The sequence below is a fragment of the Hyperolius riggenbachi genome, chromosome 2 (genome assembly GCF_040937935.1).
Source record: "Hyperolius riggenbachi isolate aHypRig1 chromosome 2, aHypRig1.pri, whole genome shotgun sequence".
NCBI classification, from domain to species: domain Eukaryota; kingdom Metazoa; phylum Chordata; class Amphibia; order Anura; family Hyperoliidae; genus Hyperolius; species Hyperolius riggenbachi.
This window is the reverse complement of record NC_090647.1, coordinates 537,880,314-537,903,669: the sequence shown is the minus strand read 5'-3', so window position 1 is coordinate 537,903,669 and position 23,356 is coordinate 537,880,314. Positions and strand designations below refer to the sequence as shown.

The 23,356-nt window shown below is 45.5% G+C and overlaps 1 protein-coding gene across 1 annotated transcript in view; it reads left to right on the top strand.

The window, feature by feature from the left end:
- The window catches only part of TAX1BP3 (Tax1 binding protein 3), a 49,808-nt gene that overhangs the window by 624 nt on the left and 25,828 nt on the right, over nt 1–23,356 (top strand). The gene's annotated exons all lie outside the window — the stretch shown is intronic.

Here is a 23,356-nt window from a genome sequence, read left to right as displayed (position 1 = left end):
AACCCAACCTAACCCTATCCTCACACAGAACCCTCCTCTACTGGAGGATAACCCCCCTGGAGGGAATAAAGAGGAGGGAATCCCCCCTGGTGGGAAACTAACAACCCCCCCTGGAGGGCTCTAAACACCAGCAGTTGCAACTTGCAAATAATGACAGCTGGGAAATGTGAAAGAAGGCGGGGCATACAGTTAAAGTCCATTCAAGTTACAAAATAGTATAGGTTGCAATATTTTGTTACACTGGGACAAACCGGTGTTCCAGTTCCCTGCAGTGACTCAGTTTCATTCTTGGCGACTGAGCCAGTAGATGGCCACTGCGCCTGCATGTCCCTGGTAGTGCGCATCCTTGTTTATGCTCCCACTGCTGGGAGTGTTCTGTGCATGCGCAGCACAAGAAACTCTCGTACTGTGCAGGATGCTACCTCTGGCGGGAACATGAATGAGGACACGTGCAGCCAGGCGCAGTGGACAGTGACAAGCTTAGTTGGTAAAATCAAAACAGCCATGGCGGGGGCCGGAGGATCGTTTTGTCCTGGCGTGGACACGGCGGCTGCAGAGGGCTGGTTGAAGCCCCAGGTAAGTGGAACTTATTTTCTAGGTTTACTTTAAAAAAGTACTGTAGGGGGAAAATGGTTGAACTTACCTGGTGCTTCTAATGAACCTCCGCAGATGTCCTGTGCCCGCGCAGCCACTCACCGATGCTCCGGTCCCCGCCTCCGGTTCACGTTCGGAATTTGCGACTTTAAAGCGGATCCGAGATGAAAAACTAACTAGAACAAGTAACTTGTCTATATATCTTATCTAAAGTTTAGTTCGTTTACACAGCAAATCTAGCTGCATACTGCTTTAATAGAATATAATTTCTTCCTGTGATACAATGACAGCAGCCATGTTGTTTGTAAACCTTACACAGAGGCAGGCTTATCTGCATCTTGAGCAAAAAAACTTAATCTCCTCCCTCCTCCTCCTCCCTCCTCCTCTCTCCCCCTCCTCCTGCCCAGACTGAGCTCCCATGAGCCCTTGCTACTGTCTGAAAGTGCCTTGGCTCTCTGAAAAACGGTGGGCGTGGCTTGTTTAGTTTATAGGGAATTAGAGTATTAAAACAAAAAAGTATTTGGCTTGTGGAATGCCCTATAAACAATAGGAAAGGAACACTATTATGCAATGAGTAAAAGTTCATCTCGGATCCACTTTAAAGTTAGAAAACCACTGGGCCTGCGCTGCTGAGTCCTCGCTCCCGCTGACATCACCGGGAATATACTGCGTTGGCCCAGTACTGTCTGTGCCCACGCGGTATGCTCCTGGTGATGTCAGCTGGAGCAAGGACACAGCTTTGCAGGCCCAGTGGTTTTCCGACTTTAAAGTCGCAAATTCTAGTAGTTTGGGTCACCCCGAGCTGCTTGGTTACTCTGAAATTCTGGAAGGGAACCAGAGGTGGGGACCGGAGCATCGATGAGTGGCTGCGCAGGCACAGGACATCTGCATGGTACCGTTAGAAGCCCCAAGTAAGTTAAATTATTTTTCCCCCTACAGAAGTCCTTTAAGGTAACACAAAAGCAGTTTTACTTACCTGGGGCTTCTTGCAGCCTTCTGCTGTCATCCTGTGGTTACGTTGTCCTTCTGCAACTCTCCAGCAAGCAGCCGTGACCCCCAGAAAGCTGGCAGGACGTGGCCTGTCGGAGGCTACTATGCACGCGTGGCCCTGCACACCCTGATTGTGCTCCCATTGTTGGGAGTGTTGCGTGCAGTAGTGATTTTCCTGTACTGCACGTGTGGAATGCTGCCATGCATGGGGACGCGATGTAGGTGCGAAGGATTCTTGAACAGATTAGAAGCCGGCACCATTGATGTATAATGCCCTTTTCGTTTATTAAAGACAAGCAGACATAATAAAGTGCAACGTTTCGGAGGCGAACCTCCTTTGTCAAGCTATGTCTACGTCTCCAATGTATGTCACATTTTCATCTCCTTATATATCATCCTACCAACTTGGATAGACCAATCATGCCACACTGTCGCCTCTGGCGACCAATCCCCTTCCGTCCAGCCGAACGGACCTTATGGGGAACTTATTTCACATACCTGGGGCATGTCTCTATCATGGACGTCCTCTCCTGTATAGGTGTGCGTCCGCGGGGTGTAACGCTACGAACCGCCGGCACAGAAAGACCCGTCCAGCTGCCAACCAATCGGAACAGAGGCGCTGTTTGACGTCATCAGGTTCACGCCCCCTATGGGAGCGGACCTGATGGGAAACCTCTGATGCCGTGAGCGGTGCTAGCACCGCTCAGTCGGATAGGCTGGAAGGAAACCATGTGTCTAAACACGTGGACGCCTTCCGGGTCTGACTTAGTCGGCAGCTCTCATGTGCAATGAGACCGCCGACCAATGGGAGGAGGGCAGGTGTAAACAGAGCCTAACATTTTTTGGCCTTGAAGCGACCGTTCTTGCTTTCAGGAACCATAAAGTGGACGTGAAACTTTTTTTTGTTTTGCGAGGAAAGACCGCGGCCTCTGATAAGAGACTTGTCGGTTTTTCTGCCGGGGACTTAGATCAATGAATGGGAACCATGTTACCATTCATTGATCTAGGGGCTAACGGAAAGCGGCGGGAGAGCACGGGCGATCGGACAACCAGCGCAGCGGCAGCAGGGCAGGCTATCTAGGTGGATATATCCGTCCAAATAGAACTAAGTGGTTAAGGGCATAGGATCAGCAGGGCTGGCAGACAATTGGCATTGCTTAAAAAGAAATAAAGATGGCCGTTTCCATATCCCTCTCACTTCAGTTATCCTTTAAAGGGTGCCTGAACAAAAAGTTGGATGCTTATCTCAGTAGAGGGAAGCTTCTGTATATTCCACAGGCTTCCCCAATCTTACAACTGTGGGACCATTGGAAAGTATAACCGATTAATTTTGGTTATAGCTGCACTGCATTGGTGCAAAAGTATGACCTGCACAGTTGCACGGAGCTGCCTGCGAGCCCTACTGGTGCCTGGGCAGTGCATCCAGGCTTGTACACAGGGCAGTGCAGCCGCACAGAAGGGCGCTAGTCTACTTTAGGGGACCCAGCAGGAAACCTCACAGGTAACAGTTCTCCAATCACAGCAGCACCCTCGTACAGCACAAAGCATTGTGATTGGCCGAATAGTGTGGGTGTAGTTTACTTCAACCTATTGGAAACTCAGCAGTTCGAGAGGATGCCAACCACCCAATCACATTAATGGAATTTCCCTATGAAGTTTCCTGCTGTGTCCCCTAAACTAGACTAGCGCCCAGGAAGTAGAGTCCCAGAATAAACGTGGAGTTTACTGTTACAGCCCTCTAGGCTTACCGGTGATTCTAGGCATACGCTCCACAGGGCAGGACACATAGATTCAGTAAGAAATCCCACAGCACACCATGGAAATGTGTGTCCAGGAACTTTTATTAAAGGATACCCGAGGTGACTTGTGACATGAGATAGACATGTGTATGTACAGCAAAAAACAAAACAAACATATATATCCAGGCACATCGCCTCTAGTTAGGACATTAAATAAGTTATTAAGGAAAGGGAGGTGCTGAAGGGGGTGTGGCCAGAAAACAGCAAAAATCTATTAACCCTTCGCACTCTCGCATGCAAATGTTTGAACATTTGCATGCGAGAGTGCGAAGGGTTAATAGATTTTTGATGTGTATGTACAGCGCCTAGCACACAACTATGCTGTGTTCCTTTTTTCTTTCTCTGCCTGAAAGAGTTAAATATCAGGTATGTAAGTGGCTGACTCAGTCCTGACTCACACAGGAAGTGACTACAGTGTGACCCTCACTGATAAGAAATTCAAATTATAAAACATTTTCCTAGCAGAAAATGGCTTCTGAGAGCAGGAAAGAGATAAAAAGGGTCAATAGTTCATACATTTTAGCACTGGCATACTTCAATGAATGCGTCATTGAGCAAAAACAATAAAACTGTTAACACTTAAAGTAGATTTAAACATAAAATAAAACTGAAATATCTTAAAAAGTCATTTTAGGATAAGAAGGATAGATACAATTTGTTTATTTGCATACGTTTATTTTCGCCTCGGGTGTCCTTATAGCACAAACAATAAGCAGAGAGGACATCCAACGTGTTTCAGACCTGCAGGTCCTTAGTCATAGATTTGGGTCAGCAGCAGAGGGGGAGGTGTGGATTGGGGAGGACTCTGGAGCATCCAGAAACTTCCCTCTACAGTGGTGAGTGCAGCAGGGGCAGCCATACTATCCCGGGAAAAAACACATATAGAAGTAGATAAATTCTTCTACTTACATAACGTGTATTGTACTGTCCACGGTTTGCTTACAGTGAATTTAATATAGTAAATAGCATAAATACTACCTCTTACTGAAGCCAATACTGGGCTTGGTTCACTATGCTGTGATAACTGTATCACAGCAGTTTTCATGCAAGCCGCGGCGCGCAAAGGTTTGAGCGCGAACGGAGTTAATTCGCTTGATAAGTAAAGGTTTGCGCGCGATCATGTGTCATGTGCGCTCTTCACATGAAAAGCCTTCGCTTGTCACCCAAAGTAACGGCGGCTCGCGTGATAACTGCTGTGATAGCAGTTATCACAGCATAGTGAATCAAGCCCTATGAGCGTTTGCAGGGTTTTTTCGAGCACTGGCGACTTCAAAAATCTCCCTAAAAGTGCTTGTGCAATGATTCCCTATGAGAGTGTTCATATGTGAGCCGTTCGATTACGATCCGCTTACAAAAGTGTTGCCTGTACCATTTTCTGAGCGTTTTTGCGCAATGGAAGGTGTGGGGAAGTTTGAAAAAGCGCTTTGTATAGCAATTTCCCCAGCGGTTTTAAGAATAAATACATTGCATTTATTATTTTCCGGGTCAAAGAGTTCACTTCCAGAAAGTGAAAAATGAATCGCTCTACAAAAGTGCTTAGGTAGCGCTTTGAAACGCGATTCAAATCTCTCAGCGCTGGCGATTTTATAATGTGAACATAGCCTTTCTCTTTTTATCTCCTTCCTCCTCCTAGAATCTGCATTGTCATATTTAGCTTGATTTGGAAACACGTGAGCACAGCATAGATCGTATTTCAGCAGCTTCACACTGGACTGACCTCAGCCAATCAGTGAGGAGCAGGAACGTGGGAGGGGAGATATCATGCTTCCCTCTCCCCTGCAATGTACCAAATAGAGCCAGGCTGACCTGAGATAAGATTTACTACAGCAAAAAAACATTTATTATATTAGAATGCTTGCAATGCAGGGTCGGGTTTTAGACTGAATAATAAACCCAGAGCAGTGGGTAAATGGAATTTTGTATGGCCGATGATCCCGCTTCAACTTTTTGTCCCCCCCCCCCCTTTAGATTTGCATTTAATAATAGTTAGACGTTTACTGACTGCTATGTAGGAGCTGACAATCTAAGGTTGATGTGCACAATGCAGTTTTCCTGTCAGATTGCTGGATCGATTGAATAATAACGTCCGGCATGTCCGAGCTGCTCCCTATCAAGAAAGGGATTGATTTTCACATCCGTGCTGCACAAAATCGATCCTTTTCTCGATCAAGAGCAGATGAAACATGCCGGATATTATCGATTGACCTATCAGGTGTACCCGGCATTAGGGCCCTGGTGCTAGTCTTCTTTAGGGGACCCAGCAAGAAACCTCATAGGGAAACTCTAACGTGATCGGGTGGACGGCACCCTTGCGAGCAGCCAGGTTTTCAATAGGTTGTAGTAAACTATGCCCACATTATTCGGCCAATCACAACGCTTTGTGCTGTAGAGGATGCTGTGATTGGAGAACTGTTCCCTATGAGGTTTCCTGCTGGGTCCACAAAACTAGACACAGGGTGATCATACACACTCCATAGAGATGAAACCACTGACTTCAGGTACCCAAAATTGCTTCTACATTTCCCAACTTGGACTCCACAGCCCTTGCAAGGCTATGGAGTGGGTACAATAATCATCCGACTCCGCGGTTTATGAAACCTCTGACTCCAGGTACCCAAAATTGCTCCGACTCCACTGCCCTGCTCTGGCTGCATTTAATTACACGGACAAAGGTATGGCGTTTTGCAACTTCAACATCTGCACCTGCTCGTGATGTGTACATTCCAATTTTAATAGTCACCACAGCCTATGAATGATCTGCAGGCCTTGTTCACTTCTAAAATCATAATTGCAAGCGTTTTGTGATTTTGTGCAGCGTCCCCCCCCCCCCCCCCTCCCGGGGCACTGTGCCTGCGCGCTGCGTTTTTGGTAAAAGCGGTTTTCTAATCTCTTTTCCAGAGCAGTTTTGTCATTTACTCCCTGACGCAAGTCGGGTAGTGAACTCTTTGACCCAGAAAAGATTAAATACAATGTATTCCAAAAAATGAACGCAATCGCTGCATAAAGCGGCTTTGTGAGCGTTTAGCGCTTTTCCTATACCTTCCATCATAGCAAATACGCCCCAAAAATGGTCCAGGCATTGCTTTGCGGTCCACGACGCGCTGATATGAACCGTCTCCTAGAGATTCATTGCACAAGCGTTTTGTGGGCGATTTTGAAAACCGCTTATGCTGGGAAAAGGCAAAAAATGCCCCTAGATTAAACGATCCCTTACTGCATCAGTAGATGGACAGATCCCAGCGAGGGGAACATCTTGCCTTGGGTCATGTATGGGGGTCTTTGTCTAATCTCAGTGGATGTAATAATAAACTCTGGCCTGTCAGAGCTGCAGGCCAGCCGCCCGGGATGCTGAATAATGTGCAGAGCTACAGGCGCAGGCTCTAGATGTAACCTTTAGAATAGAGCAGCCTTTGTCAGAAGATAGGGAGACATTAGGGAGGATGCTGGGGAAATACTACAGCTTTATCTTCACAAAGCATTTCACCTCTGGCTATTGGATGTAAGTCTTGTAACAGCTGGTGTTGCCTTCTGTGTCCAGAGGGTTTGTCAGAGGAAGTGAAGCCTAGTGTAGCGTTTGGCAAGACTTGCACATTTTAGCAAAATAAACCTTTTCTGAAGGACAACTGCAGTGAGAAGAATATGGAGGCTGCCATATGTAGTTTCTTTATAAACAATACTAGTTGCCTGGCAGCCCTGCTGATCTATTTGGCTGCAGTAGAGTCTGAATCACACCAGAAACAAGCGTGCAGCTAATCTTGCCAGATCTGACAATATTGTAAGAAACACCTGATCTGCTACATGCTTGTTCAGTTAGTGATTTTTCTACAGTAAAAGGAGAAAAACCTTAGCATTTCCCATATTAACTGTAGCTATTTTGAAGCCAATCCTTATGTCATTTCCTCCCTTAAGGTGGCCACACACTGATAGACTTGCAGCAGATTCGACCATCAGATAGATTTGTCAGATGCCTGTCAGGTCGAATCTGACAGGAAAATCTATCTGATGTGTGCCACACACTAGGAACAGATTTCCAATGGATTTTATGATGAAATCTATTGAAAATCTATCTAAAGGCATTACTGCACCATTAGATCCAATGCAACTCTATGGTCCATTGATCAGCTGCCAGCAGCAGATCGACCTAGATCTTCCATCCTGTCAGATAGAGCTAATCGATCGGCCAATTGATTGGCAATAGATTTCTGATCGATCGGTCGATCGAAGGCTGAAATCTACCAGTGTATGGGCTCTTGAGTCTCCTCTGCCGGATTTGCCTGCCCTCACTATAGAAACTGCATTGTCTCAGCATGAGAAATATTGGCCAATCAGAGAGGAACAGAGGTGTGGGAGGGGAACGCAGGAGGGAAAGAGGCTTCAGCCAATCAGGCTGCATTAGTTACGTCTGAGGGGAAGTAGAGAAGCAAAAAAGGACAACCCATCATCTTCCTTTGTGTGTACCAAATAAGAGTCAGGTAAACTGGGGAATGATCATTTATCAACGACAAAAGTAATAGTAATTTTAACTTTTGGATTGCCTGGTTAGCATCCTTATTACTTGTTTGCCAGATAAAAATAAAGCATTGATTTTCGATTTTATGCCCGACAGTTACACTTTAAAAGGAAATAAATATGGCAGCCTCCATATCCCTCTCACTTCAGTTGTCCTTTAAACAGTATCTGAGGGTATTAGAAATGAAGGTGTGCACTTCTGCTGCAGATCTGTATTGATGCTGGAGAGAGAGTATTTGCAGCTGGCTTGTGGGTAATCTAAATGCCTAGTGAAATATGAGCACCCTGTGCATAATGGTATGTATCTGGTGGTTGTTAGCTCCACCCACTTTTTGTAACCTTGGCACACAGTTGCTCAGTTACCAAGTTTGTGCACTTTATGTGGTCTTTGGCATCAATAATGTGAGCAGTTTACATTTCTCCATTGAAATCAATCAAACAAATCTGATTGGCTGTTTGTGGCTCCACCCCTTTTCTGAATTTGAACACTAGCAGGTTTGAGGCCTCTGCCATTAAAGTGGACCTGAACTCTTCCACAGGACAGAAGGAAAACCTAGAAATGCACCCTGGATGTATTTAGAGTTCGTCCTGTCTAATTCCTCCTCATTTGTGTCTCATCACAAGTTGTATTTGAACCCTCAGCTGACTGCCACAGCAGATGAGCTCATTTGAAAGCACAGGATGTTAATATGTCTGCTTCCATGAAATCAGAAGAGTAGACACAGTAGATTTATTACAGGATTTGTATCCGCTGTTACAAAGAAATGTTTTTTGATCAACCTCCCTAGTGTTATGATTATTTACGGATTTGTGGTGTAAAAGCCGCGTAATTTTTTCGCAAGCTTTAAAGCCTCATCTACGCGGTACAGTTTTCCATCAGATCGACCGGTGATCTGATAAGAAATTGCCTCTTGTGTAGACGTCCAAATGGTTTCTGATCAATTTTGCGATAGATTTTGCATTGAGTACCCAAAATCTATTGCAAAATCTAACGCAATCCGATTGGACTGGTTGGAAATCTAATGGATCAGTCGATCTGATGGAAAATTGTACCGTGGTACATACCGCAAAGAGATCTGCAGCAGCCCCTGCATATAAAGCACTCAGGCTCGGGATTGCTGATCTGAGCTTTTTTTTTTTTGTCCCAAGCCTGACTCGGGGTTATCACTAAGGAGGTTAAAGGTTATTATGCTTTTGTGAATCTTTTAGAGCAGGGAGGAAGTTCTGAGTTCAGGTCCGCTTTGTTTTGTTTTGTTTGCCCCCTTCTGTCACTCTTGAATAGATCTCCCTACTTCCTGTTTAGACAGGAAATGATGGAATTTCCCACAAATGGAAACACAAGACTGGAATTGAAATCCAAAAGAGTCTAACCTTTTACTGCACTATCTGAAGATAAAATATTTTTCCTCAGGCGAGGGCTGTGAATGTGTTGTGTTCGTGTCTGAGAATGTTGGCCGTGGTACGGAGCTCTGCCTGTGATGCCCGGGCTAGTGAACAACACTAATGCTGGGAATACACGTTGCGTTTTTGCCTTCGTTTTAGCCTTCGATTCGTTCGGTAAACGAATCGAGTGTTGAAAACGTATGTGAAAATAGTCATAATCTCATTATAGTTTCGATTAATAGACCCCAAAAACGAACGACTAGTGATCGAACATGTTTGATGTTATCTCTCTTTATCCATCTAATCGAGCCATTGGTAGGCTTGATGGCTGTTCAGATCGATTATATATTCGTTTATGCTAGTCCGTCCCTGTAAAAAGGGATTTTCGTTTCGTTTCTTTGCAGCCTTCGATCATTGGAAAAACGAAACCATCAGAATCGAAAAAAACCCCGAAACCGTGGGTGGTGATATTAACCGTATGATCGATTATTTCGGGATCGAAAAGGACAAAAGGCACAATCGAAACGAAGGTTTAAACGAAGGCAAAAACGAACCGTGTATTCCCAGCATTATACACAGTTTTCACGTCTGCTTTCTTCGGCTTTCTTTGGAGTATTTACATAAGATTTACACTTTGGAACACACCCTCTTTGTCCACCTCGGGTTCTGCATTTGACACACACATTGCAGACTGAGTGTGAATACCTGAAGAATAGGAGTGCAGGCTTTATTTTAAAGTGGACCTGCCTCAGCAGAGCAGCTAATTTGCAAACACAGGATGTTAACCCTATGTCTGATTCCATGAAAGTAGGAAGTAGACATACTGCAGATTTATTGCAGGATTTGTATCAGCTGTAACAAAGAGAGGTTTTTCTTTAAAGTGTACCAGAGACGAGTAAACTTAAAGAGGAACTCCAGTGAAAATATTGTAATAAAAAGTGCTTAATTGTTACAATAATTATGCATAAATGATTTAGTCGGTGTTTGCCCATTGTAAAACCTTTCCTCTCCCTGACTTACTTTCTGACATTTATCACATGGTGACATTTTTACTGCTGGCAGGTGATGTCAGTGGAAGGAGATGCTGCTTGCTTTTTTTTTGCAGTTGGAAACAGCTGTAAACAGCTTATTTCCCACAATGCAACGCAGTTCACAGACAGGAAACTGCCGGGACCATGGTCCTCAGTTTCCTGTGGGAGGGGTTTCACCACAATATCAGCCGTACAGAGCCCCCTGATGATCTGTTTGTGAAAAGGTATAGATTTCTCATGGGAAAGGGGGTATCAGCTACTGATTGGGATGTAGTTCAATTCTTGGTTACTGTTACATACCTGGGGCTTCTCCTCCAGCCCCATCCACAAGGATCGCTCCCTCGCTGCTGTCCTCAGTCTTCTCCCTCTTCAGTACCGGGTCCCGTAACTTCAGCCAGTCGACGCAGGTGCAATACTTTCCTCCACCGGAGAGAGACGGGGGGAGCGTACTGCACATGCGTCAAACTGGCCGCGAATGCCAAAGTTACAGGACTCAGTACCAAAGAGGGAGAAGACTGGGGACGGCGGGGTGGCAGTGATCCATGCAGATGTGGCTGGAGGAAGCCCCGGGGATGTATAAAACCTTTATTGTTAATAGTCTCTGGTTTCATTTTAAAGAGAACCAGAGGTGGGTTTTAAGAATGCCATTAGGACACAGAGGCTGGTTCTGCATACCAACACCAGCCTCTGTTACTATACTGTGCTTCCCCAGACCCCCCCCCCCCCCTACAGCGTGTTGCTAGCAGGCTGTTTACATCCAGGGAGTAGCTCTCCGCCGCCTCTAGCGCTGCTCCCCTTTCCTCCCTGCCTCTGTAAGCGGATTGGAGCAAAGGGATGCAGGCGGGCAGCGACGCTATAGCATTCTTAAAACCCACCTCTGGTTCTCTTTAAGGCTACTTTCCCACCAAGACGTTGCGTTTTAGGGGATGTTGTGGTCGCATAATGTGCCCCTAACGCAACGTATGGTGGTGTTGAAGTTGGACGTCAGACTGAGCTGCGTTATGCAGCTCTCAAAGCAGCCGCTCCAGGTTAGTGATGGGAAGTCCGGATCTTTTTAAGGATTCGGATCATTTGAATCGGATCATTGAAAAGATCCGGATCTTTGAACCAAATCATTTGAATCATTTTACTAGGGAAGCAAACTGGGTGAAATGACTAGCAGGACAAGACTTTCCCTGCACTGTACATTCTGTATGTTCTTGTTTCTTCCAGACAGATATCCACTGTGAACCGAATCATTCATTGTGGTGATTCGACTCACAAAAAAGATCCGGATCAAATAAATGATTCGTTCATGATCCGGACAACACTACAGTCCCTCCAGGAGTCTCCTCAGTGCAGTGATTATTAATTAGCCATGTGGCTGGCTGCAGAGGAGGAGGAGGAGGGGAGACCTCCTCCTCCAACATTACTGAGCATGTTCAAACAGTCGAACGTGGCTTAGCCCAGTATAACGTACAGCATGTAGCACTCTGTTTAAACGTGCTGCGTTACTATATAACACAACGTGGGCACTGTGAACAGCACATTGATTTTACAGTGCTGTGAGTTAGGCTGCGTTACTGGCTGCTGTAACGTGGGACTTTAACATCCCACTGTGAAACCAGCCTAAAGGTTATTATGCTGTTGCTTATCTTTTAGAGCAGAGAGGAAGTTCTGAGTTCAGGTCCGCTTTAATAGTGCTATTTGCCTGTCTATTGTGCCTATTCTGCAGTTAAAGAGGAACTGTAGTGAAAATAATGTAATTAAATTGCTTATTTTACGAAATTCATTTTTGAATTATGGTATATAGTTGGTGATTGGCCTTTGTAAAATCTTTCCTCAATCTGACTAAGATTCTGAAATTTATCACAGGTGGTGACATCTTTAGTCCTATCAGGGGATCTCTATGGAATGTTTGTTTACTGAGAGTTCTAAAGCCAGTAGAAGATATACCTGATCTCCCAGAATGCTCGGGGGAGAGAATTCTGCATAATAAACAGCTTAGGCTAAGCATCACTGGTAATGCGGGATTACATACCAATATACAGAAATATATTTTATTCCTGTTTATATAGCGCCTTTATCCTGTCGGACTCCAAGCAACAGAGCTGCAGTCACAAGAGCACACTCAGTAGGCAGTAGCAGTGTTAGGGAGTCTCGCCCAAGGTCTCCTTACTGAGTAGATGCAGCTTACTGAACATGTTGAGCTGAGATTTGAACACAGGTCTCCTGTGTCAGAGCCGGAGCCCTTACCCAGTACAATATGTATTGAAGTGTTTCTGCTAACACCAGGAAAATTACTGTAAAAGTGAGTATGGTAGAATGGTAGAATTTGGTGCATTCTACTATAGGTCACTACAGTGCCATTAAAAAGACGCTATAAAAAAAAATGCCCCTGGGGTACTCACCTCGGTAGGGGGGAGCGTCTGGATTCTATTGAGGTTTCCCCTGTCCTCCTGTGTCCCACAGTGGTCTCTGTCTGCCCCTCAGAAGGCACAGTCGACCATTTGTCAGGCTGTGCAATATTTACCTTCCCTGGTTCCAGGGGGTGGCGCTGTTGCGACTCTCCGCTCCGAAATAGGCAGAAATTGCCAATCCCAGTCAGGTCCGCTCTACTGTGCAGGTGCAGGAGACTAGCGCCTGCGCAGAAGAGCGGACCCGACTGGGATCCCTGTGCAGGAGGGAAGGAATGACACGGAATCTGTGGCGACATTCATTGCATCAAGAGGTATAATGCTAACTGATAAGATGATGCTTTGTAGAGTTCTTCTGAAACTAATGATGGGTACACAGCATACAATTTTGTGTTAGATAGGTTGTTCGATAATTTCCGTCATGTCCGATATTATTTTTGATCGTTTTTCCAGTCGACTTCTCATAGAAGTGAATGGAAGTGGATAATAAAAGATAAGAGAATCGTCCGGAAAAACGCATCGTGTACCTAGCATTAGCTGAGATAGGGTGGTGGGAATGGATCGCGATCTAATAGATTTTCAGTTAGGGAGGGACCTTGCTGTACTGGAAAACAGAAAAGGACTTCAGACAATTTCTTAGTAGAGCTAGCGCTATGTGCCTGTTTATCGCTTTATCACTTTAGCTATGCATTAAACATGTAAGCTCCCTGGCTGTCACCCTTCATTAGTGATGTGGCATTAGTCAGACAATTAAATTGTTTATACAGCACGAGAGAGGTGGCAGCGCTTCCCAAGCATCTGAATGACTACCAGCCTAGCTGGGCAGAGGCTAATTATCGACAGGATACACAACTTGCATTCTAAACAGATGCACCAAAATTAACATAATGAAGGATGTTCTCTTCCAAAACAGTTTGCACGCAGAGTGTTCCGTAGTAGACCCTTCCACCGTGATGTCATGCTTCATGGAAGGGACTCTAACCTTTAATTACCAAACCTAGTGTGAACCTGGGGGCAGCTGGCCATAGCCAGACACTGGCTGCATGACGCAGGTCTCCCTAATGATGCCCATACATGGTACAATTTTTATTTTTTTCCGATTAGGTAAATTCGTTCATCACGTTAGATCGAAAAAATTGCATAGTTGTTTTTGAGGTACCATACACGAACATTCGATTAGGCTGAAAAAATGGGGAAAATGATAGAATATGCCAAAAAATCAAATTGAGAAAAAGATCGAGATAACAAAGTATTCGATCCAATGGTTTATTCGATCGGCAGTTACTTTTTTTTTTTTTCAGCTCGAGTTGTATTTTACCTCAAATTGTTAACACAGACGGCAAAGCGTCTATTGAGCTGTATTTTTCTTCTGAGTGGTTCAATGTATTTAGTGTGAAGTTAATACCTCAGAGCAACTATATAGGTGTGTTTTACCTCAGTTTTTTTTTTGTTTGTTTTTTCGTGCTGAGGGAATTTTTATCACAGAGCGATTACAAATGGCTCTATTAACGTTCAGTAAGGCCCAGTGCACACTGGGCGGATCCGCCGGCCGCATCCGCTTGAAAATCCGCGTGGCTAATGTATCTCTATGGGCTGGTGCACACCGGCGGTTTGAGGTTTTTAGCAAGCCGCAAACGTGCCTCTTGCTGCACGTTTGCGGTTTGCTAAAAACCTCAAACCGCCGGTGTGCACCAGCCCATAGAGATGCATTAGCCACGTGGATTTTCAAGCTGATGTGGCCGGCGGATCGCATACAAAATCCGCTCGGTGTGCACCCGGCAAATATCGGCTCTCTGCTCCCAAAACCGCTAGCGTTTTGACGATCTGCTAGTGGTTTTGGTGTGCACTGGGCCTTAGAAGGCCAAATATGCATTTGCATTGATTGTACCTGTGGACTCTCCTTAACCTGCTGAGCGGTCTGGACGAGCTCAGCTCGTCCAACACCGCCAGAGGCTGCCGCTCAGGCCCTGCTGGGCCGATTTTCACCAAATAAAGTGCAGCACACGCAGCCGGCACTTTGCCAGCCGCGTGTGCTGCCTGATCGCCGCTGCAGCGCGGCGATCCGCCGCGTGCAGCGGCGAAAGAGGGTCCCCCCAGCCGCCCGAGCCCAGCGTAGCCGGAACAAACAGTTCCGGCCAGCGCTAAGGGCTGGATCGGAGGCGGCTGACGTCAGGACGTCGGCTGACGTCCATGACGTCACTCCGCTCGTCGCCATGGCGACGAGGGAAGCGAAACACGGAGGGCCGCTCATTGCGGCCTTCCGTGTTATTTCTTGCCGCCGGAGGCGATCTCCGGAGCGCCCTCTAGTGGGCTTTCATGCAGCCAACTTTCAGTTGGCTGCATGAAATAGTTTTTTTTTAATTTAAAAAAAACCCTCCCGCAGCCTCCCTGGCGATTTAATCAGAACGCCAGGGTGGTTAATAAGGACAAACTTACTTTGATTAAAAAAAATATAATTATAATGGTAATCATACTTCAATATTTAATCTTCAATCTTGTTATGAAGACAATGCAAATAAAGATTACAGTCTTTGAAACAATTTTTACAATTAGTATCTAAAAGATCTTTTCATACAATTTAACATACATGATACAATTAAAATACACAATCATCAAAATTTTTCCAGCATGTCTGATTTTTTTTCTCGAAAAAAAGAAAAAAACAAACAAAAAAAAACAGGATAATCGTTTGAAATTCTTGATCGAAAAAGAAAGATTTTTTGACTTTCTTTCAATCGTTTAGATCGAATAAACGGGAAAATAAAGTTTTTATTGCACCGTGTATGGGCACCATAAGAATGGATAAGGAGGGGCAGCTTCCACATCGTTGTAAATATTTTACTAGAGGTTGATTTCTCTTTGTGATTGCTGCCATTTTTGGGTTGCTGTATTTTATAATCTCAAAAGGATGTGGCCAGGCTGCAGGCTAATCAGAGCTTCCTTATCTCTGTGGCTGAGTAGTGACTCCTGTGTTTTGACCCAGTAACTATGTAAACAAAGGAAAACGTCCTTCTCTTTCCTCCTGTCACAGCTGTTTGTATGAGTAACTCTGCAGCAAATGTGATCTTCCCTGTCTGGCAGGTTATGAACTGTGTGCAGATCTCTAATCGTCGTGAATGCTGCTGTCTTAAAGAAAACCTGTAATGAGAAAAAGTTCTCCTGGGGGTGCTTACCTCGTGTCAGGGAAGCCTCCGGATCCTATTGAGGCTTCCTCTCCTGCTGTGTCTCGCGGCGAAAAAGCTCCCGTAATGGCGGGGATGTAAATATTTACCTTCCCACTCCAACGCAGGCACAGTATCGGCTCTCCGCTCGGAGATAGGCGGAAATAGCTGATCGCTGTTGGGCCGTTCTACTGCGCAGGCGCAAGTCTCCTGCACCTGCCCAGTAGAGCGGACCTGACGGAGAACGGCTATTTCCGCCTATCTCCGTGCTGAGAGCCGCAACAGCGCCCCTGCTGGAGCCAGGGAAGGTAAATACGTCAGGCTTGTCGAGGGAGGATTCTTATTGGGACCCTGAGGCTTCCCCCACCCGAGGTAAGTACCCCCCAGGGAAACTTTTTTTTTTTTTTTTTGTCTCTTTAAAGCTGAGTACACACGTACGATAACGATCGTTCGAAAATGACCGATAACGACAATCAGACCGATAATCGTGCATTCCAAATTTTCCAACAATCTTTTTTTGGGACGATAACGACCGTTACTGTTTAATCCGACCGATCCAACCCGGCCGATTTTTTTCGAAAGATAATCGTTCAATCGTTGCAGTGTGTACAAAGATCGTCCGATAATGATTATCTGTGGAGTAGTACGCATGTTCTTATTGCCTGTCATAACGTCACTTCCGTTTGCGCACGCATTTTTTTTTCCGTTAATCGTTCAGTACTTTATACTTATATCGTTCACGTGTGTACACAATCGTTCATTACTAACGATCTTTTCGGTCTAATTTGAATATCGTGTAAACGTCACGAATCGTTCGTGACGAACGATCTTTATCGGACGTGTATACGAACCTTAAGCCTGGTACACACCACGCCATTTCCTGTCAGATAGATGGATCAAGTACATAATTTCCGACAGGTCCAATATGATTTCCGATCGGTTTTCTGATCGTTTTGCATAGAAATGATCAGAAAAACAATCGGAAATCCAATCGGATCTACCAGAAACGATCTATTGACCCATCAACCTTATGGGAAATTGTATGGTGTGTACCAGGCATGAAGTCTTGTGCTGAGAATACACAGCTCGATCGTTTCACCGCTCGATTCCGCAGTCAATTCTATTATCTTCTGCTCATTTTTCTTATCTTTTTCCATTCACTTCAGTCTGGAATCGAGTGGCGAAACGATCGGGCATGTCGGAAATTACCTATCGAGCCGTCTTAATGGCTCAGAATTAGAGGTTTCGCGAACGGTTCGCCTGTGAACGGTTCCAGGCGAACTTTGGGGGTTCGTGTTCTCCTGCATCAGGCGAACTTTTGCGGAAGTTCGATTCGCCCCATAATGCTCTATTGAGCAAAACTTTGACCCTCCATATCACTGTCAGCAGACACATTATTGCCAAACACACTGCTCTCACTACTAGAGGCCCGCCCACCCTCCCTCCCTCCGCCAAGCAAGGTCCTTATACCATTTGACTCAGTTGTCTGCCTACACTAATTAGTTATGGGAAAGCTGCTACACACTCTGCTAGGGAGATTTTAATTAGCCTCTTTTGGGTCTCCTCCTCCCACCTCCTTCCTACCCTTCTACCTATTCCCTCCTCCCTCCTACCGGAGGGAGGAGGGTCTCATCTGCTAGGGAATTATACTATTTCAAAAACCAGTTTACATCATACCATGGCTGGGAATCGAACCCAGATCTCACTGTGTGGTGGGCAAGTCACCCTAACCACTGTACCACTACAGTAGTAACTGAAGCTGGCCTAAAATTTACCATTTATGCTCAATGCAATAGAAACATTAGGTTGCTTAAAGGGAACCTTAACTGAGAGTGATATGGATGTTTCCTGTAAACAATACCAGTTGCCTGGCAGTCCAGCTGATCTTTGTGACTGCAATAGTGGCTGAATCACACCCTGAAACAAGCATGCAGCTAATCCAGTCTGACTTCAGTCAGAGCACCTGATCTGCATGCTTGTTCAGGGGCTGTGGCTAAAAGTATTAGAGACACAGGATCAGCAGGCGATTCAGGCAACTGGTATTTTTTTAAAAGGAAAAATCCATATCCTTCTCCGTTTAGGTTCCCTTTAAGGATTTTTAGCATAAAAGCCAACATACATTGGCTGCGATTTGAACCCGGGTCTCACTGTGTGGTGGGCAAGCACTCTAACCAATGTACCACAACAGTAGTAACTGAAGCTGGCCTCAAATTTACCATTTATGCTCAATACAAGAGAAAAAAAAGACAAGACAAACAACATTTATATCACACTTTTCTCCTGGCGGACTCAAAGCACCAGAGCTGCAGCCACTGGGGCATGCTCTATAGGCAGTAGCAGTGTTAGGAAGACTTGCCTAAGCTCTCCTACTGAATAGGTGCTGGCTTACTGAACAGACAGAGCTAAGATTTGAACTCTGGTCTCCTGTGTCAGAGGCAGAACACTTAACCATTACACCATGCAGCCACTGCTTACGGATATGTAGCCAGACATGGCCTTGTCTTTTGTGTTCAACAGTTGTCCAAAGAGAACCCCAGATAGCCAGGTAGATTCATCTCTCTCTCTCACCAACACTACATGCTGAAGCCAGCCTAGCATGTACCATTTATGCTCAATCTATGCTCAAAAATACAATTCCGCGGAAAGCGGTGACCATCCCTACTAGAGAGAGAGAGAGATGAATCTACCTGGCTATCTGGGGTTCTCTTTGGACAACTGTTGAACACAAAAGACAAGGCCATGTCTGGCTACATATCCGTAAGCAGTGGCTGCATGGTGTAATGGTTAAGTGTTCTGCCTCTGACACAGGAGACCAGAGTTCAAATCTCAGCTCTGTCTGTTCAGTAAGCCAGCACCTATTCAGTAGGAGAGCTTAGGCAAGTCTTCCTAACACTGCTACTGCCTATAGAGCATGCCCTAGTGGCTGCAGCTCTGGTGCTTTGAGTCCGCCAGGAGAAAAGTGTGATATAAATGTTGTTTGTCTTGTCTTTTTTTTTCTCTTGTATTGAGCATAAATGGTAAATTTGAGGCCAGCTTCAGTTACTACTGTTGTGGTACAGTGGTTAGAGTGCTTGCCCACCACACAGTGAGACCCGGGTTCAAATCCCAGCCAATGTGAGTTGGCTTTTATGCTACAAATCCTTAAAGGGAACCTAAACGGAGAAGGATATGGATTTTTCCTTTTAAAATAATACCAGTTGCCTGAATCGCCTGCTGATCCTGTGTCTCTAATACTTTTAGCCACAGCGCCTGAACAAGCATGCAGATCAGGTGCTCTGACTGAAGTCAGACTGGATTAGCTGCATGCTTGTTTCAGGGTGTGATTCAGCCACTATTGCAGTCACAAAGATCAGCTGGACTGCCAGGCAACTGGTATTGTTTACAGGAAACATCCATATCACTCTCAGTTAAGGTTCCCTTTAAGCAACCTAATGTTTCTATTGCATTGAGCATAAATGGTAAATTTTAGGCCAGCTTCAGTTACTACTGTAGTGGTACAGTGGTTAGGGTGACTTGCACACTACACAGTGAGATCTGGGTTCGATTCCCAGCCATGGTATGATGTAAACTGGTTTTTGAAATAGTATAATTCCCTGGCAGATTAGACCCTCCTCCCTCCGGTAGGAGGGAGGAGGGAATAGGTAGGAGGGGAGGTGGGGACCCACAAGAGCCTAATTAAAATCTCCCTAGCAGAGTGTGTAGCAGCTGTCCCATAACTAATTAGTGTAGGCAGACAACTGAGTCAAATGGTATAAGGACCTTGCTTGGAGGAGGGTGGGTCCTCCAGCAGTTATGTGTATTTCACTCAATCAGGTGTGCCTCCAGGTATTAGAGCTCTTGAAACAGGTTTTCTATCATTTTTCCAGCCGGTAGAATTGTTTAAAATTTTCAAAGTTTGCCTCCCCATTGAAGTCTATTGCGGTTCGCGAACTTTTTCGCGAACCGAACCTTTCGCGGAGGTTCGCGAACCTAAAATCGGAGGTTCGCGACATCTCTACTCAGAATTGAGCCGTGTAATCGCAGCATCATACACACAATACAATTTTCCATCAAATCGACCGGTGAAGTAATTGCATCGTGTATAGACATCCAAATTGTTTTTGATAGATTTTGCGTTGCGTACCCAAAATGGATTGTGAAATTGAATGCGATCTGATCGGACCGGTCGTAAATGATCTAACAGATCCGTTCACCTGATGGAAAATTGTACCATCTGTATGAGGCTTTACTTATGCCTACTACACACCATACAATTTCCCGTCGGATGGCTCGAATTGATTATTCCAATTGGTTTTTTTGCTCGATTTTGTATAAAAGTGATTGGAAAATCGATCAGAATTATTGGAAATCCTATTGGACCTGTTGAAAATGATCGTTTTGACCGATCTATCTGATGGGAAATTGCATGGTGTATACCAGGCATTGCAGCCAGCAGGGCCGTTTCACTAAAACTCAATCGCATTGTAATGCAATCGTGTTTCTTTCTATTTCCACTACTGCTATTTCACCGCGATCCATTGGGTGTAAGGCCCAGTTCGCGGTGCATTTTCGAATTCTGACAGGAGGAAACAAAAGCTCAGCAGTGTGTTTACTTTCTGCTTTCATTGAAGCAGACATACGGTTAACATTCTGTGTTTACCAATCAGCTCTCTGCCATGGCAGTCGCCTAACACAGCTGAGGGATCAAATTACAACTTTCACTTAGTCACAGATGAGGGGGAATTAGGCTACACTCCCTATATACATACAGGGTGCATTTCTCTTTGCTCTCCTGTGCAAGAATTCAGGTCCACTTTAAAACAAATGTTTACTTATGTGCGTTTTTGCTTAATTATTTAAGAAAAATCGCTCTATAAATAGTTTGGGAAGTACATTCTTTTTAGTTTTTTCCTAAAAAAAACAAAAATCTCTGCTGTGAGAACACCCTCATAGGGTAACACTGCTGTAGCGCTGGCGATCGGTAAACTGTGCACAATCGCTGAGTAGGGAACCTAAACTGAGAGGGATATGGATGTTTCCTTTTAAACAATACCAGTTGCTTGGCAGTCCTGCTGATCCCTTTTGCTGCAGTAGTGGCTGAATCCCACACCTGAAACAAGCATGCAGCTAATCCAGTCTGACTTCAGTCAGAGCACCTGATCTGCATGCTTGCTGGTAGGCAGTGGCTAAAAGTATTGGAGACCGGACCAGCAGGAGAGTCAGGCAACTGGTATTATTTTAAAAGGAAAAATCCATATCCTTCTCAGTTTAGGTTCCCTTTAAGGCTTGGAACCCACTAGCAGTGCTTTTCTAAGCATATATTTTTGCTCGCATAGTAAAAACCAGTTGAGTATGATGCACAACTACTGCAGCAGCCTTCCTGTACAGCTATGGCACTGTACTGTGCTGCCCAGACATTTCCAGGAAGAGTTATATACAGTATATACACTGCACAGGGAAGTCACTGGCCAGATAACACATAGCTGGTTCCTGGTGGAAAGAGCTGATACTGGAGGTGTGTTTGACATTCCTATCAGTAGAGCATTCCTGCAAGTCACAGCCAGCTCCCCTCTGACTCATCCCTCACTGTGTCCAGCAGCCATTGTGCAAAGCATGATGGGATCTGTAATCTCTCCCCACCTCTTCCCTGGTTGCTTACTGTACTGTCTGTTATCCTGTACTGTGTGCTATATATGCCTGTTCCTATCTCATGTATGCTTTTATCAACCACTTCCTATATCCTGGACACTTATAAAGGTCCGGCTAGTCTGGCGAAGTGCACATGCGCTGCTGGAGTACCTTTACGTGCGCACGTATCTGAGCCCATCAGCCCACGGCATGAAGAGTTTAAAGGGAACCTGAACTGAAAATTAAAAGTCAAAATAAACATACACACATCATACTTACCTCCCGTGTAGTCTACTCATCAATCTTTCTCCTCTCCTGCGTCCTGTTTGTCCACTGTGATCAATGGAATTCTCCATCCTCCATTTTGAAAATGGCCATTTGATATTCATTTGCAGCTACATCATGTGTTTAATTTCATTAATTTTACTCAGTTCAGGTTCCCTTTAAGTACCTAACGACCGCGTCACACCAACGGGAGTGACCGCGGCGGCAGCCCCAGGACCACCTAACGCCAATTGGTGTCAAGTCCTGGGGTCGGCTACTGCAGGAGATCGCGCACAGGATGCGCGCGCATCTCCTGCTTGGGGGGAGGAGCTCCGCCCCGCCTTCAGTCTCCGAGCAGCCATCGCCGCTCGGGAGACTGTTAGATGGCGAAACCGCCGTCTTTTAGCTAAGTACAGCACGGCGATTCCCGGGAGCGCTGTACTGGGGACAGCCGTGTGACCCTAGAGAGCGATCGGCTCTCCTAGGCAGAAGCCTATGACAGCTGATCGCCAGGACTGGCTGGCTGGGGGGAGGGAGGGGTTTGTAAAAAAAAATGAAAAGAAAAAAAAAAATTGGGGGGTTGATTAGACCCCACCAGCTATAAGCTCTGTTGGAGGGGAGAAAAGGGTGGAGGGGGGATCACTAATGTGCTGTGTTGTGCAGCCCTGCAGCTTGGCCTTAAAGGTGCAGTGGCCATTTCAGGAAAAATGGCGTGGTCTTCAGGGGGGGGGGGGGGGTTAGCACTATGGTCCTCTAGAGGTTAAAGAGGACCTGAACTTATGCATGGGACACAAGGAAAACAGATTAATCAAGAAGCTAAGACACAGATTAATCCAGAGTTTAGAGTGAAGAGCCTGTCTAATTCTCCCCCCTCCCTCTTTTCCAGCTGGAAGTAATCACAAGTGTAATTTGATCTCTCAGCTTTGTCAACTGGCTGCCTCAGCAGTGCAGCTAATTTGTAAACACAGGATGTTAACCCTTCGTCTGCATCCATGAAAAGCAGGAAGTAGAACGCTGCAGATTTATTGCAGGATTTGTATCGGCTGTAACAGATTTTTTTTCTTTAAAGGTTATTATGCTGTTGCTTATCTTTTAGAGCAGAGAGGAAGTTCCGAGTTCAGGTCCGCTTTAACCTCCTGAGCGTTACGCCGCTCAGGTGGTTTTGCTATCCTGAGTCCCCACACTTAATTTATTAGATCAAATGGCTGCAAATGCTTTAGCTAGCACTAGGCTAGCTAGTATAGGTGGCCGGCACCCCCCAATCCAGCCGCCTATACATTACCCAGCCTGGATCCAGCGATCGCGCATCCTCCCTGCACAGCTCCGGTCTTCTCTATGGTGAGGATCGTACATGATGTAATAACATCTCCGTCATGACGTCATGCACAGTCCCAATCCTCCCCATAGAGAAGAGCGAAGCTGTGCAGGGAGGCTGCGCGATCCAGGCTGGGTAATGTATAGGCGGCTGGATTGGGGGGTGCTGGCCACCTATACTAGCTAGCCTAGTGCTAGCTAAAGCATTTGCAGCTATTTGATCTAATTAATCATGTGGACTCCTTAGGCTAGCGAGCGGCATGCCTGACAGTGTTGGGCATACAGCTCAGGAGGTTAAAGTGAACCTC